Source organism: Erinaceus europaeus, chromosome 21, assembly GCF_950295315.1.
Source record: "Erinaceus europaeus chromosome 21, mEriEur2.1, whole genome shotgun sequence".
NCBI classification, from domain to species: Eukaryota; Metazoa; Chordata; class Mammalia; order Eulipotyphla; family Erinaceidae; genus Erinaceus; species Erinaceus europaeus.
Genome location: NC_080182.1, coordinates 24,394,182 through 24,408,991, shown reverse-complemented (window position 1 = coordinate 24,408,991; position 14,810 = coordinate 24,394,182). Strand labels below are relative to the sequence as shown.

Below are 14,810 nucleotides of genomic sequence, written 5' to 3'. Positions count from 1 at the left end.
AGTTTTATTTATTTTCTATAGCGACAGAGAAGTTGAGAAGGAAGGGAGAAGTAGAGGAGTAGGAGGAGAGGGAGGGAGAGAGGGGAAGAGGGAAGGAGGGAAGAAGGGAGGGAGGGGGAGAGGGAGAGGGAAGGAGGGAGAGAGGGAGAGGGAGGGAGGAAAGGAGGGAGAGGGAGAGGAAGGGAGAGAGGGAGAGGGAGGGAGGGAAGGAGAGGGAGAGGGAGAGGGAGGGAGGAAAGGAGAAGGAGAGGGAGGGAGGGAGGAAAGGAGAGGGAGAGGGAGGGAGGGAGGAAAGGAGAGGGAGAGGGAGGGAGGGAGGAAAGGAGAGGGAGAGGGAGGGAGGGAAGGAGAGGGAGGGAGGGAAGGGGAGGGAAGGGGAGGGAAGGAGAGGGAGGGAGAGGGAGGGAGGGAGGAAAGGGAGGGAGGGAGGGAGGGAGGGAGAGGGAGGAAGGGAGGGAAGGAGAGGGAGAGTGAGGGAAGGAGGGAAGGAGAGGGAGAGGGAAGGAGGGAGGGAAGGAGAGGGGGAGAGAGAGAGGGGGGAGAGAGGGAGAGTGAGGGAGGGAGGGAAGGAGAGGGGGAGAGAGAGAGAGAAAGAGAGAGAGAGGGAGAGGGAAAGAGAGAGAGACTTTTGAGTGCACTGCAGGAGGGAAACTTAACCCAAGTCCTTGTGCTCAACTAGGTATGCCTCCGGCTGGACTCTCCTCTACAGTTTCCTCTATGATGCCTCGTGGTTTGTCTCAGTGATGGAGCCGATGCTTTGCATGTGGGAAGCCCCAGGTTCAATTCCTGACACATACAGAGTTTTTGCAAAAAAGGATTGAGTTTCTTTTAAATATTACCTAAATTTCAAGTATTTTATTTCTGCCTCAATCCTGCAAAATAGGCCTGGGGAAGTAACTGCCAAGGTCACACAAGTAGCAATTTGTTTAGATTTAACTAGTGTTACTACACAATGTTACTTTCAGAAGCTCTGAAGTAGAGCTTGGTTAAGAGCCTCTGTCATAGCCAGGCTATTTACTTAGCCCATAAATCAAACACAGGGATTGTTTGTTTAGGTGGTCAGCTGCATATTTATGAGACAAACCCGGTGAAGTGAGATTTGGATACAACTCTATACTTAAGTCTTACTTTTCTTTCTCCCCGACTGTTTATTATAATCCTAATTTTGCACAATTCTCTAACCCAAAGATTTCCAGGGTGGCTCTGTAGGCTTCACTCCTACTCTTTCAGCTCAGAGCACAGCTGGGGTATACACAGATTTTAATCTGACTTTCAATGAAAAGCTCACTGAGTTCAAAACAGCTGTCTCTGTTTTCTGACAGCATAACTGTCAAATAATGCTGATATTACAGCCACTTTAGAAATAAAGTAACACCCCCCTTGTCCTAGGATATATGTACTGGTAAAGCCATAGAAATATTTTCATTTTTTTCCATGTATATAAGCTTGCAACCTACTGAAGGTGAAATATAATAATAAAAACAAACACATTTACAGCTCTAGATGAAAATTATAACTAATAATTAAAGAGTAAGGCATCTAGTTATTAGAGGGTTTCTCTGTTCTCAAGTGATAGCAACCATATGAATTTGAACCATAGCTGCACCCATAATATTTTGTTTTTCCAGAACGCTGTTTGTAATTTTGTGAAAATTTCAAGGTTGGAGAAAAGATTTCAATCTCTTCCAAGGAAATACATGCCATGACTAAAGTTAAATCAGAAGCAGTAACACCATCTAGTTGTTTGCAGTGGCATTTCTGAAGTCATTTTGAGTACTATACCAGTTGTTTGATAAATTTCTAAAATTCTTAAAGAGTGCCAGCACATCTCCATAAATTAAAAATACACAAACATAAACTTATGTATTTTAAAATTGCTAGCTCAATCATTTCCATCAGTCAGATAGATGAAATAGCATCATATATACACTGTCTCATATGCATAATCCTGATAATTAATTTGGCAGAATTAAATAACAACTTCAAGATAAGTATGTGCTGTATTGGCTTAAAGCATCATCATTTAACTAAATTTTAGGGGTTTTTTCCTCTTAAAAAGAAATAATTCTAATCGAAGTCTTTTTAACACTTTTTTGTGGCATTTTAATGAAACCCTGAGAATTTGAAGGCTGTGCATACTGAAATCTTGACTCTGTGTTCTCATATGGAATCTATCAATGCTTAGTTTCTGTCCAACATTTCTGTAATCAAATTATGCGATGTGCTAGCATTGCAGAGTTTTTTTCACCAACGCTACGTGTGTATTAACAAGCACAAAAAAAAAAAAAAAAGCTAAGAAAACCTTGTCTATATAGAGTACAGCTAATATTTTCCTATCAATAAATGTTAAAACTTCATGTGAAGATTTTAGCCACCAGGTTTGGAAATGTATAAAAATAAGCAAAAAAAAAAACAAAAAACTTTTTTAGTCTTCCTGTTGAAGTTACAACTAAAAGTTAAACTGTTAAGTATATTCCCTGAAATTCACTGAGCTTTCTTTCATGCCTTCATTTTTACTCTCTGATGACCCAAGACTTTTTTTTTTTTCTGGATTTATGTAATGGTGATGCTGTCACCTGAAAACAAGTCAAGTTACTGCGCAGTTAGTTGATTGTTGGGCCTTTTGATTTACATGCCAATGGATATTCAGTTAGGACTTGGAGGACCACAAAACTTTCTTTTTGTTTCTTAAAGAGGATATACTTTGCATCAAATGTTGATGCTGATTTTCAAGTTTCAATAAGATCAAAATATGTCAGCATACACTTTTTTTTTCCTTTAGGCATGATTGTACAGATACGAATGTTGTGTGTGTGTGTGTGTGTGTGTGTGTATTTGTCAATTAAAAGAAAAATCTGCTGAATACATTGAGCACCATTCCTCTGGCTTCATTTCCCTAGAGATAGTCCTTATTCTTATTTCAATTATTTAGTATGCAATAAAGAACAAACCAATGACAAAATAAATGTAAAAGAATCCAAATTCATTCTTATGATTCTCAAGACTAAAGCTGGTTAAGAATCACTGAATTCTTGTGAATGTTCCCATCAAAAAAGAATTTTTTTTTTTTTAGTTTGTGTGGCTATCAGGGATTATTTGATTTACCTAAGCAGATAAATTTTGTGAGTGTTTCTTATAAAGCCTGCAAAAAAAAAAAACATTGTGTGTTACATGATCTAATTCTGCACAGAAACGTTAAGTACGATATGACCAGTAAGTCTTTACAAAATTCACCAAGACATTTGAAATAAAGTGCAATATTTGTTTTCCTATTAAAAAGGCTGAGTCCTTCTTTTCAATTGAAACTATATTGAACTTTCCTTAAAATCAATGCTATTACTTACAAGCATGATTTTGTGGAAAAAAAAACTTAATATTTGACAGGCTATTCACTGTGGTTTCCTAATTTAAGAATTTTATCAGTTTCAAGTGTGAGAATGTACTATGAGCTCTGTTTTTCAAAAGAGATAATTACTAAGGGATATCTCTATTAACTAGAGAAAATGAAATTAATTTATTGCTATGTAAATGGCAATGTCTATGAGTTTTAAAATGTTATATGAATTTATGACTGAGGAATGATTCTTAATATGTAACGAAGAATGAGACTGCTTTGAACTAATTTGTTGGCATTATGTTAAATCACAATTACAATTTCATCCTAGTAGAAATAGTTTGACTACTAAACTTGCAAATAAGATTATATAATCGGTAGCATCTTCATGTATGTTAAGTGGGGATAAAAAAATAAACTTGGAGAAGTTCATAGAAAGATTTAAAATATTGTATCATTGTGGCCATAGCAGTGATTAATGCTCTACTTACCTAATACAACTAAATGCAGGCTGACAGTTTGAAACTAAAAGCATGATTTAATACCAAAAAAACTGATTCACTGGTTCACTTGTGCAGTATTTCCCAGGACCTAAGTGTCAGTAATATTAGAGAAATAGACATTCAAAATACTTTTATGGCCATTTTATGCCTTAAGAAAATATCATTAGACCACAGATGATTTTAGACCACAAAATAACTTTACCAAGCATTTAAAAAATACTGAATGTCTTGAGTAATTTATTCTTTATCAAGCACATTACGTTAATGCTTACAGTTTAAATATACTATATCTCATTACATATATAAGCCTCACAAGAAAGAGTTGATTGCAATGTAAATATAAGTAAAGCTTTGAACATCCAGTGTCAGGTTTAATCCAAAATGAGCAAAATTAATTTAAGTTATAAGACTCTGAGGCACTGCAAGAAATCAATTTATTAGAACTTGGCACAAATACACCTTAAAAGAAACTAACACTTAAAAGCAAAGTTAAACTGAGACATATCAAACCCTCCCAGATACATCTTGATAATTCTGTTTCACCTTCAATAGTCCTTCAGCATCTACTTGTACCAATGCTTGAAATCATTCCTCAAATTTAAATGTAAATGATATAATGAGAAATAAAAGAAAGCACACTCAGTAGAAACGTAGTCTCTTAAACCAGAGATATCCTAAAAACTTAAAACCGTTCGTCTAAGGAGAGGAAGTATCTATTTCAGAGATTCATCACCACTGATTTAAAACATGTTCAGAACTTTGTAGCTGACAGAACAAATCTTTAAGGAAGCCCATTCTTTTCATGGTTAGAGGTTCCCAAATTTCCAAACATGCTACCACCATGTGGTGCCAGTTAGAATTTAGTGCCAGTTAGATGCCAGTACTTACCATTTGAAGAAATAGCTTTCAGTGGCGACTTCATCTTTAAGTCCCCTATCTTTTCTAACCTTTATCGCAAAAACAGTTCTGAATTAAACTGACATGTAGAAATGGCTCATTCGCAAATTTCCAAACTTATGGACTTCAAACTATCTTCCCATACTATTGAGATTCCTCATTCACATTCTCTTCTGGCTGCCTTGTGCACTGTGTCTTCAGTGGCTGACTCATCCCGCTCTACTCATATAGATTACCATTATCTTGTCCACGATAAAATACACATTGAACTCAGATGAAAATGCCCACTGACTTAGTTATCTTGAGAATGGTATCAGCACTGTGGTCCAAATAGCACGGCACCAAGGGAAATATTCTAGCCAGTGTAGATTATACTCCCCCCTTGAAAAAGTATAAGTGGTAAATTTAAGTGACAATAGATTACAGTACCTCCTTGCAATCTATTTGCCTTAATAAATCCTGAATATTTTTTCATAAAAATTAGCAAACTCCAGAACTTTATTCATTGTTTTAACAACTTCATTTAACAATTACATGGTTCATATCCTCATTGAATAAAATGTCTCTCTTATGTTAATAGACTTTCAAAATACTTACGCATTTGTCTAATTACTTTTACTCTGAACAAATAATCTGATCATAGTATGCTGTTAATATGAAACAATAACAGAAAGCTTCTTGATTGAAAATTCTCCCTTTCTACCTCAAGACAGGTGTTCTGTATAGCTATACAGACAAACGACTTAGGCTTTATGTGCTGTATTATTTAGATATTTCCTTTGTATTATAACATTTCAGAGATCGTCAGCTCAGCCTCTGCTGGCTACGTTTTTAAACATTTAACCTTCAGTGAGATAGTCTGCTACACTTCTGCCAAAGTAAGAAGAGAAAACAACAGAAATATTCTGTCAAGTTCAACAAAACTTCCTGCTTCACTTAGTTGCCCCAATTTTGGACCTAGGCTACAAGTTTATAAAAGAAAATGAAAAGCAAATCACAAATCAAACAAGCAAAAACACAAAACACAAGATAAACTTCAAGTTGCCATAACATCTTAGAAGGACTTTAGCTATTTTATACCCAAAACATTCTGCAGCTCTAAGCCCTTCACCAGAACATTTTAGGAATCTAAAATTATTTATGTGCTTCTTACCACCAAAAAAATCTGACAGCTTGAATTAAAACTGGTATATATGTAGGTAACTGTGGTTTGTATTTTCCTTAAGTTTCCTATACGTTCAATTTACTGAATCTTCTTTCTAAGAATTACTAAAGAGTTTTATGAAAACACGTATCAAACTGTTTTTAATTTTTAGTAAAATTCTCCTCTTAAAATCAATTCATTTCTGTTAGTATAATATAGTTGAAATTACCATATCCTGCAGCCAGTCTGTACATTTCCAAATATCCTCCAGTATCCATAACCACGCACTGCTCTGTCTTCCATCATGCTTCCTTTATTGCTGAGTGAGGCGCTCACTCCTTCATTAAATAGCATTAAAAATAGACTACACCAAACTCCCCAGTGGAGCATGCTCTAACAGGGCTGATGCCACAGTTCTCAAGGTAACCATGCTCAGCTGGGATGTAAGAGGGAAAGTCAACTGGGAGACCAGCAATTTGCAAATCTAACAGTGCACACACAAACCTGTTTCCGTCTGAGGTTTATGCTGTAAAAGAGAAATCAGTGTGTAGTGAAATTAAGTCACCAAGAAACTGAAAGCCAATTTCTGGAGTTGCATACATTTCTTTAAATATGCCTCAACTAAGCAAAGTGCTGCTAAGTGGTCTATCACCTACATCTGAGTTGTCTCATCTACCAGATAACATATCCTGTCCAAATACTTATGCACAGCAGCACAATGTCTCAAAATATACTTCAATGAAATCATAACAGTATTGAGAGATAGCAGTCAGTCAGTCTTTTGTCTCTTTTTTGTGATAAGTGCATTCCTTAAAGACAGTGAACTCACTTGCAGAAAATCTAAAAAATATGTTAGCTGATAAGATACAGAGGAATAAAAGGATGCAGTAAGAAAGGAAATAAAGGCTTAAACACAAATACCTACCTTAAGATACCTCTAAAAGTAGTATATACATAATTTCCCACATGCGATCCACATTCCAAGTGCAACAGAAGCAATTACCAGCAAGACAGATTACTGATCTGTTTGAACACATAGCCAGAGCTCTTGGTTTTCTGGTGACTGTTTTGTAGAAATGACATTAACTAAAAGTCTGCTAAGGCATGCAAGCCCAGCGGTGGCATGAATGCAGAGGATTAAAGAAGTAGTTGCCTTTATTTTAAAGTGTGTATCAAGGATTTTCTAACTTTTATAAAATGGACAATGATTTCCTGCCATCTCTATTTCACTGTTTTCATAAAGCAATCAGAGCAATTCTGATCTCCAAAATGAATGAGGTAGGGCTGGGAGTCAATTAGGTTTTATTTAGCATTTGATCAAAATCTGGTACAGATTCGATTCAGCTTTGGGGGCTGTCATTCTTGTTTGGAGAGACTCATGTGTCATACCTATAAACTTAAAAAAAAATCAGGAATCAAAATGGATATCTGCACTCTACACACATTCTCATGAGAAGTGTTATCTTCAAGCCTTGCAGTGTACTTTCTAGCTTTCCATTTTGTGCAATTTTCAATTCCTTCTTTGTGTTTGTTTCTTTTCTTTTTATTTTAAGACTTGGTTTCTCCTCACCCTGCATTCAGGAGCAGATCAACTAATAAACCTCAACAGCTAATAACAACCATGTACCCCCCAGCTCTATTTCTATGCATGACTAGGAGCCGATTTCTCTAGAAGCCTATGAAACTTTCTAGACACCTGTCTAATTCAACTAGGTTTCCTTTGCATATATACATCCAGAGACAGAAGACATTATGTTGGATGCTTCAATGAAACAGATGTCAAACAGGGATAAAGAAAAAGATAATAAACAGTAAACATATCACCCACCCAACCCAGGAAGCTGGGACCTCAAATTCTACCAGCACAACAAACAAATTACAACTTTGCGATCCTTGTGTATTTCTTTTTCAAATGAAATAAGAACATTCCAAACTTTCTACCATGAACCCTGTGTAAATTAACGTCGAAGTATTTGATAAAAAGAACTGCCCCTCTCCCATTCATGCCTTGTCTAGAATTGAGGGAATCTACCCCCCACCCTGCCTAGATATGAAATCACAATACAAACACAACAGCTTGCCACAAACACAAAAGGAGAAACGCAGACTATCAACAATTACCAAGGAAAACAGATATGGCAGAAAGAAGGAGAAAATTAAGGAGAAGAAAAGAAAAACCACAATGTTCACTTCGGAAGACCTTGAGTATTACCTTGACTGAAATGTGGATATCCCCCCAGCGTCCTGGTGTCTTGATTGATTTAGTTAGTTTTTGTTTATTAATAGATATATAATTGTTTCGCAACGATGTGACTGGAACTGTTTGTTTTGGCTTGGCTTTTTTTTTTTTTTTTTTTTTTTTTAGTTTGGTTTTTGGTCGATTTATTTAACTGTTGATCACAGGAGCTTTCTGCAGCGTTTGGCTGGGCTCTTCTCCGGACTGTGGTAGCTTCTGCAGGCGACCCTGCTGCCCCCGCTGGTCTCCTGCTTCCGATGCGCTCAGGGGGTGTCGCCGCAGCCTCCTCTCCTGGGCTCGCGGAGGGAAGCCAGTGTGCCCCCAGCTTCCAGTCTGCTAGTCTGTCTCTCCTGTTAGTCTGTCTGCCCGTCTGTCGCGTAGCTTGGCAGCTCAGAGCAGAATCCTGGCTTTCTTGTGCTCTGCTCGTGGAACTGCCACTCTCACTTGCTGTCAGTCCGTGAGTGAGTCTCGGAGCCCCTGCGAGCCTCTCTGTCCCCCCTAGTAATGCGGGGTCCCTCTCCCCGTTGTCTGCGTCTGCATTTCTGTCCCTGTCCCACTCAGTATCCCCCTGCCGACTCCTTCGGACTGAAGAATGCGACTGGAGGGGAGGGAGGGAGCGAGTCTCTCTCTCTCTCTCTCTCTCTCTCTCTCTCTCTCACTGATTCCACCTGTCCGTGGTTCTGTCTCACACACCGACAGTCCTCCCCTGAGTCACCCAGTCTCAGTCTGAACCCCGGCCCGCGCCCCTGCCTCCCCTCCTCCTCGTCTGCCCCCGGCGAGTCCCTGCCCTCCCACGCGGCTGGCGCTGCCTCTGGGGGTGGCGCCCAGCTCCTCCCCGCCCGCCCGCCCGCGTCCGGTCCCGCCCTGGCTGCAGGCTACGCGCCTTGTTGCATGTGCCCCGCGGCTGCTCCTCTAGCTGCGGACCGCAGGCCACCCCCGCCCCCACCCCCAGGACCCGCCACACCCGGGAGATGGCCGCGTGCTGGGCACCAGCGGGTGTCCCGGCTTCCCTGCCACCCGGCACGGCGGGAGTTTGCGGAGTCGGAACGCGGGCACCTGCCCGATTCACCTGCCCGGCGCGCACGATGCCCTCCATCCATCCCTGGCGGTTCTCTGCCAGCCCCGAGCTGGAGACAAAGCGCGTGAGCCAGGCGCAGCGGCGCGAGCATCATTAATCACAGCGAAAATTGGCACGTTGCCCCTCCTGCCCCTCCACACCGCCTCCCGGGCAGGCGCGTAGCCCCCCCTCCACGTACCCCGCCCCGAACCTCAACCCTCCAAGCTCACCACTCTGGGGGGTGGGAGGCGCCCCGCGACTCCCTCGGACACTTGGCGAAGCCTCGCTCACTCCCTTCCTCCAGCGCTCACTCTCCAGGCCAACTCTGCAGAGAATATCCCGCAATAATAACACCTCACTCCACCCAAATAATGGATCTGGAGCCTCCGAGCTCTCGGAGATGCATGGCTTTGCGCACACCCCGAAGTCCCTGATGGAACCATGTGGTCCCAGTGGAAGACCACTCAGACCAAACCACTGCCATGTAGAACCACCAGGCAGGGTAGGTAGGGCAAGCAGGGAACAGAGTTGACATCTGAAGAAATCAAAGGTCTGCATTTCCTATCCTGAGGATGGGCTATTTTGTACTACCTGTAATTTTTTTTTTCATTGTCTCAGGACACATACAACAAAAATAAATAAATAAATAAATACATAAATAAATAATCCTGGAAGAGAGGGAATATTTTTCCGAAATCCAGCCTGGCACTCCTTGAGTGAATGTATAGCTTACTTTTTCAACATTATAGGTCACCAGCCAAGAGATACCAATCTGCCTTTCTGCCTCCAGCTGAGAGCAAGGCATTTGATTTTGGGCTTTTTTTTTTTTTGGCTAGGTTGTTATTAATGTGAAGCAAAATTATATAGTTGTATCAGCCTGCATGGAATTGCCAAAGCTCATTTTGACATTATCTAGCAATTCAGTTTCTTGAGATGCAGACTCTGAATAGCTGTGGATTTGGTGCAAGGAACATCCCAGCCCACAATAAAATAAAGAAGAGAAAAAGCAACTTTTATTTTTTTAACAGCTGCAATTAGAAATCCTTCAAACAGACAACAAATAAGTAACTTGTGTGAACAGTGCCTTGAAAATTTCCACACCCCTTTCTTTTCATTTATTGGCATCCAACTATAATGACAGGTATTATGAATACATTTATTAAGAAATGAGGATTGTTTTTTCTACAGAAACACAATTTCAACAACTGTGATCATGTTTATATGTGTTAATTATAAATCCTATACATGATATGCTTGGTTCTATAAAATTATGGAAAAATAGTATTAAGTGTGTTGGTCCTTGATGAACAGCTGACTATCTTCAAATATTAGAAATAATCTCCTATGGTGATCAGCTCTTGCTAGAATAAAAATAAACTTAATACCTGGGGGTTTCAGAAAAATGAAACTTAAAGAATTCTCAACCTTGAAGTTAATCTATTTTTGAACATTTTTACTCAGTTTTCTCCAAAAACGTTTTGACATTTTTTTTTCAGGTTTAGTCAAGGGAAAACTAAGGGGGGGGGAGGAGTATTTCTAATTCTCTCCCTCTCCCTTCATTATAAGTCATGTTCTATTAACCCATTTTTGCTTGGGGGAAATTGTTGTGCCAAGTTGTGCTGCATCAAAATTTTACACAATTAGGACTGCATGGGAAAGGAGTTAGTGTATCTGGATTTTCTTCAGCATAATTTCTACACTTAAGCATATTCTGAATAGATATATGGATAATCACCTACCAATAGGAAACCTTAAGGGTTTGTTCTTGAGACCTGTGTAAGGATCCTGGTTCGAGCCCCTGGCTCCCCACCTGCAGGGGGGTCGATTCACAGGTGGTGAAGCAGGTCTGCAGGTGTCTTTCTCTCCCCCTCTGTCTTTCCCTCCTCTCTCTATTTATCTCTGTCCTATCTAACAATGATGACATCAGTAACAATAATAACTATAACAACAATGAGAAACAACAAGGGCAACAAAAGGGAAAGTAAATAAAAATTTAAAAATAAAAATAAATAAAAAAAAGGGTTTGTTCTTGAAACAAAATCATTCCCAGTGGGTGGGCCAATAACCCTGTGGAAACAAAGTCATTTCTGTATGATACATTTCTGTTAGACTTAACTAAAAACTGGAATGGGATACTATAAATATTGGATTGGAAATCAGAGCCTCTGAGTCAGGGGAAGGGTACTGAGTACAAACTCCAGTAAGTATGTAAAAGAGTAAAACAGAATGCTTCAATTTCTTGATAGTGTTCAGATAAACGATGAAAAAAAAAAACTACATTTTCCCACAGATTGTAACTTTTTTGTTTAAGAAAGCATCCAAATGATGAAAATTAAATTGCTTCAACTCAACTTTTCTGCCTATTTTCATGATATTTTGTCAACAGACTAGAATCTGCAGAAAGGTTGGGTTTACTCAAAGCCCTGAAGTTAATTAGCACTCAGTTATCCAATTTTACATTTTACATCCCAGTGTGGGATTGAAATATACTTGTGGGAATATTAGGCAGGCAGTGAGCAGTAAGTGATTCTTCTAGGCAGTTAGAGAGGGTTTCTATTTCCTTTAACAATTTGAAACAGTTATCAGTCCTTAAGGTCTTTAGCCTGTTACCTTCTAACTACTACCACTAAACTCAATAAAACTGATGCTTGTCTTATTGTACCTTTGGATGGCAGCTCCACACTGCCAATTACAGAAGTGTTAGTACACTGAAAGCAAAAGTGGGGGAAGTGATACTGTCATTCTCTTAGTCTGGGCACTTTTAGATTTACTAGTCATCATGCTTGAACTCAGAGAGCATACATGTAACCAGGTAACCCCAGCTTGGGGAGTTGAGCTCACCTACACACTAGCAAACATCTAAGATTGTTGACAAGCTCCTTTAAACACATATTCCCTTAAGACACTAAATTAGTGCCCTTTAATGAAGCTTCCAAATTGGATTTTCAAAATAAGGCAAATTGCTAAAATAGCCCAGCTACCTTTATAAGCACCTTTTTAGCTGAAGCGAGAAGTACAATTTCCATGCCGTTGAACTTCCATCATTCCTCAACAATTAGGTTGCAAGGAACTCTCCTTTAGGGCATTCTTTCCCTACCACAATAAAGACCCACAAACCCCCTGGAGAGACTTCTCATTTGCCCTGTTTCCAACAAAACAGTGTAGGGTCTATTAAACGCCAGTCCTGGATTTAAAACCATACAAATATGTGCAGTACAGAAAGGCAGGGAAATAAGAAGGGAGGGTGGGGGAAAATTAGCATTTTCAAGCAGAAAAGTTTAGGTTCCCATTCTTATTTTGTGCATAGCCAAAATAACTCTAAAACACATTTCAGAACAACAAGAAATGTTACATCATGTATGCATCTGAGCATGAAGAAATATCACGATCAAAAACAAAGAGGACTTGGGAGACTAGAAACCAAATGTTCTGATGGCACAGATCCCTTGACAGGAAGCCATGCTTCCTCTGTAGTCTGCTGTGCACAATATAAGAACATTATCTTCACGAGCCTCAGTGTTCTCATATGCAGACTATAAAGTGAACACTGGTCTGCACATGCACACAGTGATGCTTTGCTGAGAATGCAAATCAAAACATTTCCTCAAAGAGGAATGTGTCCTTTATTTTCCTCATGGAGATATACCTAAACCTGAGGAGAGACTGTAGGAAGAAAAAGAAAGAAATGGCTACTAAGAGGGTTCAGAAAGCTGTCTCTAAAAGAACCGAGTATCAAAAGATAAGACCACTGACCTAATTGCATATTAATATGCAGTATCTCTCGTGGGGCAGAAATACCAGTGTTAAGACACATCCCCAGTATTTGAGGGATGGATGTAATACTCTTTCCACTATGCCCAGCTCTGTTCCTTATTTCTACTTGCTGTCCTGAGGGACTGGTAGCTTTGGTATGGTGGAAGGACATATGGCAGGCAGCTTGGTGCACTGAGCAGGAAGTCTTTCTCACGACAGAACAGGTGTGTCCAGCAGAAGGTCCAGCAAGCCCTCTCTACCTGGCCTGTTATCACTCTCCTCAGCACCCCGGACCTGCCTTAACTCAGATTAAAGCTCTCAACCTCCTAGGAAAACCATAAAAGGAGATTTTAATTTTTAAAAAACTGAACCTAGAATTAAAAAGCAGAAATGGAGCAGAGGCAGTAGGAGAATATAGGGGGGCAGAATAGAAGTAAATATTATCCCCCTGAAATACCCAAACTGAGATAGACTGTAGTCTGACATTTGCCAAGGCATTGTGTGTGACCCTGGCTCTCATTTAACTTGCTGTCCCTGAGATAGATTTCCCTCCACGGTGGACATTGGTCCCTGTTTCACACAAATAAAAGGGTTACCAAATTACTCAGGACTTGGCATAAAATGTTTGCATCATGACAGTGACAAAATATTAAAAGGTTTATGAATTGGTCTCTAGAATAAAGCAGATGAGGGCTGACAAAATAGCTCACTTGAACAGTGTACTGCTTTTCCATGTGCATGTCTCAGTCTTGAAGCCAGGACCCACAACATTGAAGGAAGCTTTGGTAATGTAATCACTCACTCACTCACTCACTCACTCACTCACTCACTCACTCACTCTCAAAGATGAGCATTTATTGGGAGAAAGTAAAGACAGAAAGAGAAAAGTACAAGCCATGTAGGCATGTAGACCTGAGAGATAGAGAGATGAAGCCCCCCCCCCCCGTTTCTATCTTGACAACAGATGAGACATAGGACATCTGCATTTTTAATCTATCATTCATAACTTAAAATGGTGTGTGTAGGGGGAAAAATGTAAGGGAAAACATATCCAAAGCTCTCATGATTCATACGAATACTATGGCATTACTGAAAACTCAGTTGCAGAGCAATACCCAGAATTGGAAGTACAACACACAGATTTGTAATTCTGTGTGAATGAACAACTTGTTCTCCAAAGATACTATTTAAAAACAGTTTTTTCTTAGTCTTTGGAAAAGAAAATATACATTTACAAAATCTATAGAGGCTTATTATAAAAAAGGGGGAACAGGAACTTCAAAATGTAAAAACTCAAAAGTAAAATCTCCACAAATAGCAGTATCCATGTGACCACCACTTAAGAGCCATGTTACTTTGCAACCTGTTCCTTGCTCTTTACTTTAGAACAAATCACGGGGCTTTCTCCCATGGCAGTTATTATATCAGTAATTTAATGATAGTGTGGTAGTCTACTAGATAAAGAAAAAAAAGTAGTGCTGTATATAAGTGCAAATTGATGTTGGCTATGATTTTTAAGCAGAGGGATTATCCCCTTAGATAATAATGTCAGACATGTTAAACATGTATTGCAGACCAAACAGTAAGGGAAATTCTAAAATTTTGACTTGCTCTTTAAAAAGTATATTTTTACATTTTGGACATCATGCTAGATTAAATGATGTTATATCCATTTTAGAATATTTTTTGTTTTGATAACTAATCTTTTTAAATTATTACTTGCAGAGAGAAAGATCTGCCAATAACTAATCTTTTCTTAAAGGCTTTATTGGCCTTTGTCTTCATGGTATAGATTACATAGTAAAAATAAACTTATAATCAAAACCTATAAAGCCTATGTTTGTAGATATTTTAAACTGAACTACATTACATTAAGTCAAAACTTT

General features: G+C 39.3%; 1 protein-coding gene across 16 annotated transcripts in view; it reads right to left on the bottom strand.

Moving 5' to 3' along the window:
- ARPP21 (cAMP regulated phosphoprotein 21) overlaps positions 1-9,588 on the bottom strand; it is a 183,621-nt gene extending 174,033 nt beyond the window's left edge. For 3 of the 16 annotated variants that reach the window (XR_009547063.1, XM_060180558.1, XM_060180560.1), the window contains exon 1: positions 8,091-8,844. The gene's annotated coding sequence lies outside the window, so the exon portion shown is untranslated. Of the gene's footprint in view, positions 1-6,107; positions 6,127-8,090; positions 8,851-9,401 lie in introns of those variants that run through there. The other 13 variants (XR_009547064.1, XR_009547066.1, XM_060180550.1 and 10 more) reach the window with 9 other exon arrangements.
- Between the last annotated feature and the right edge of the window lie 5,222 nt (positions 9,589-14,810).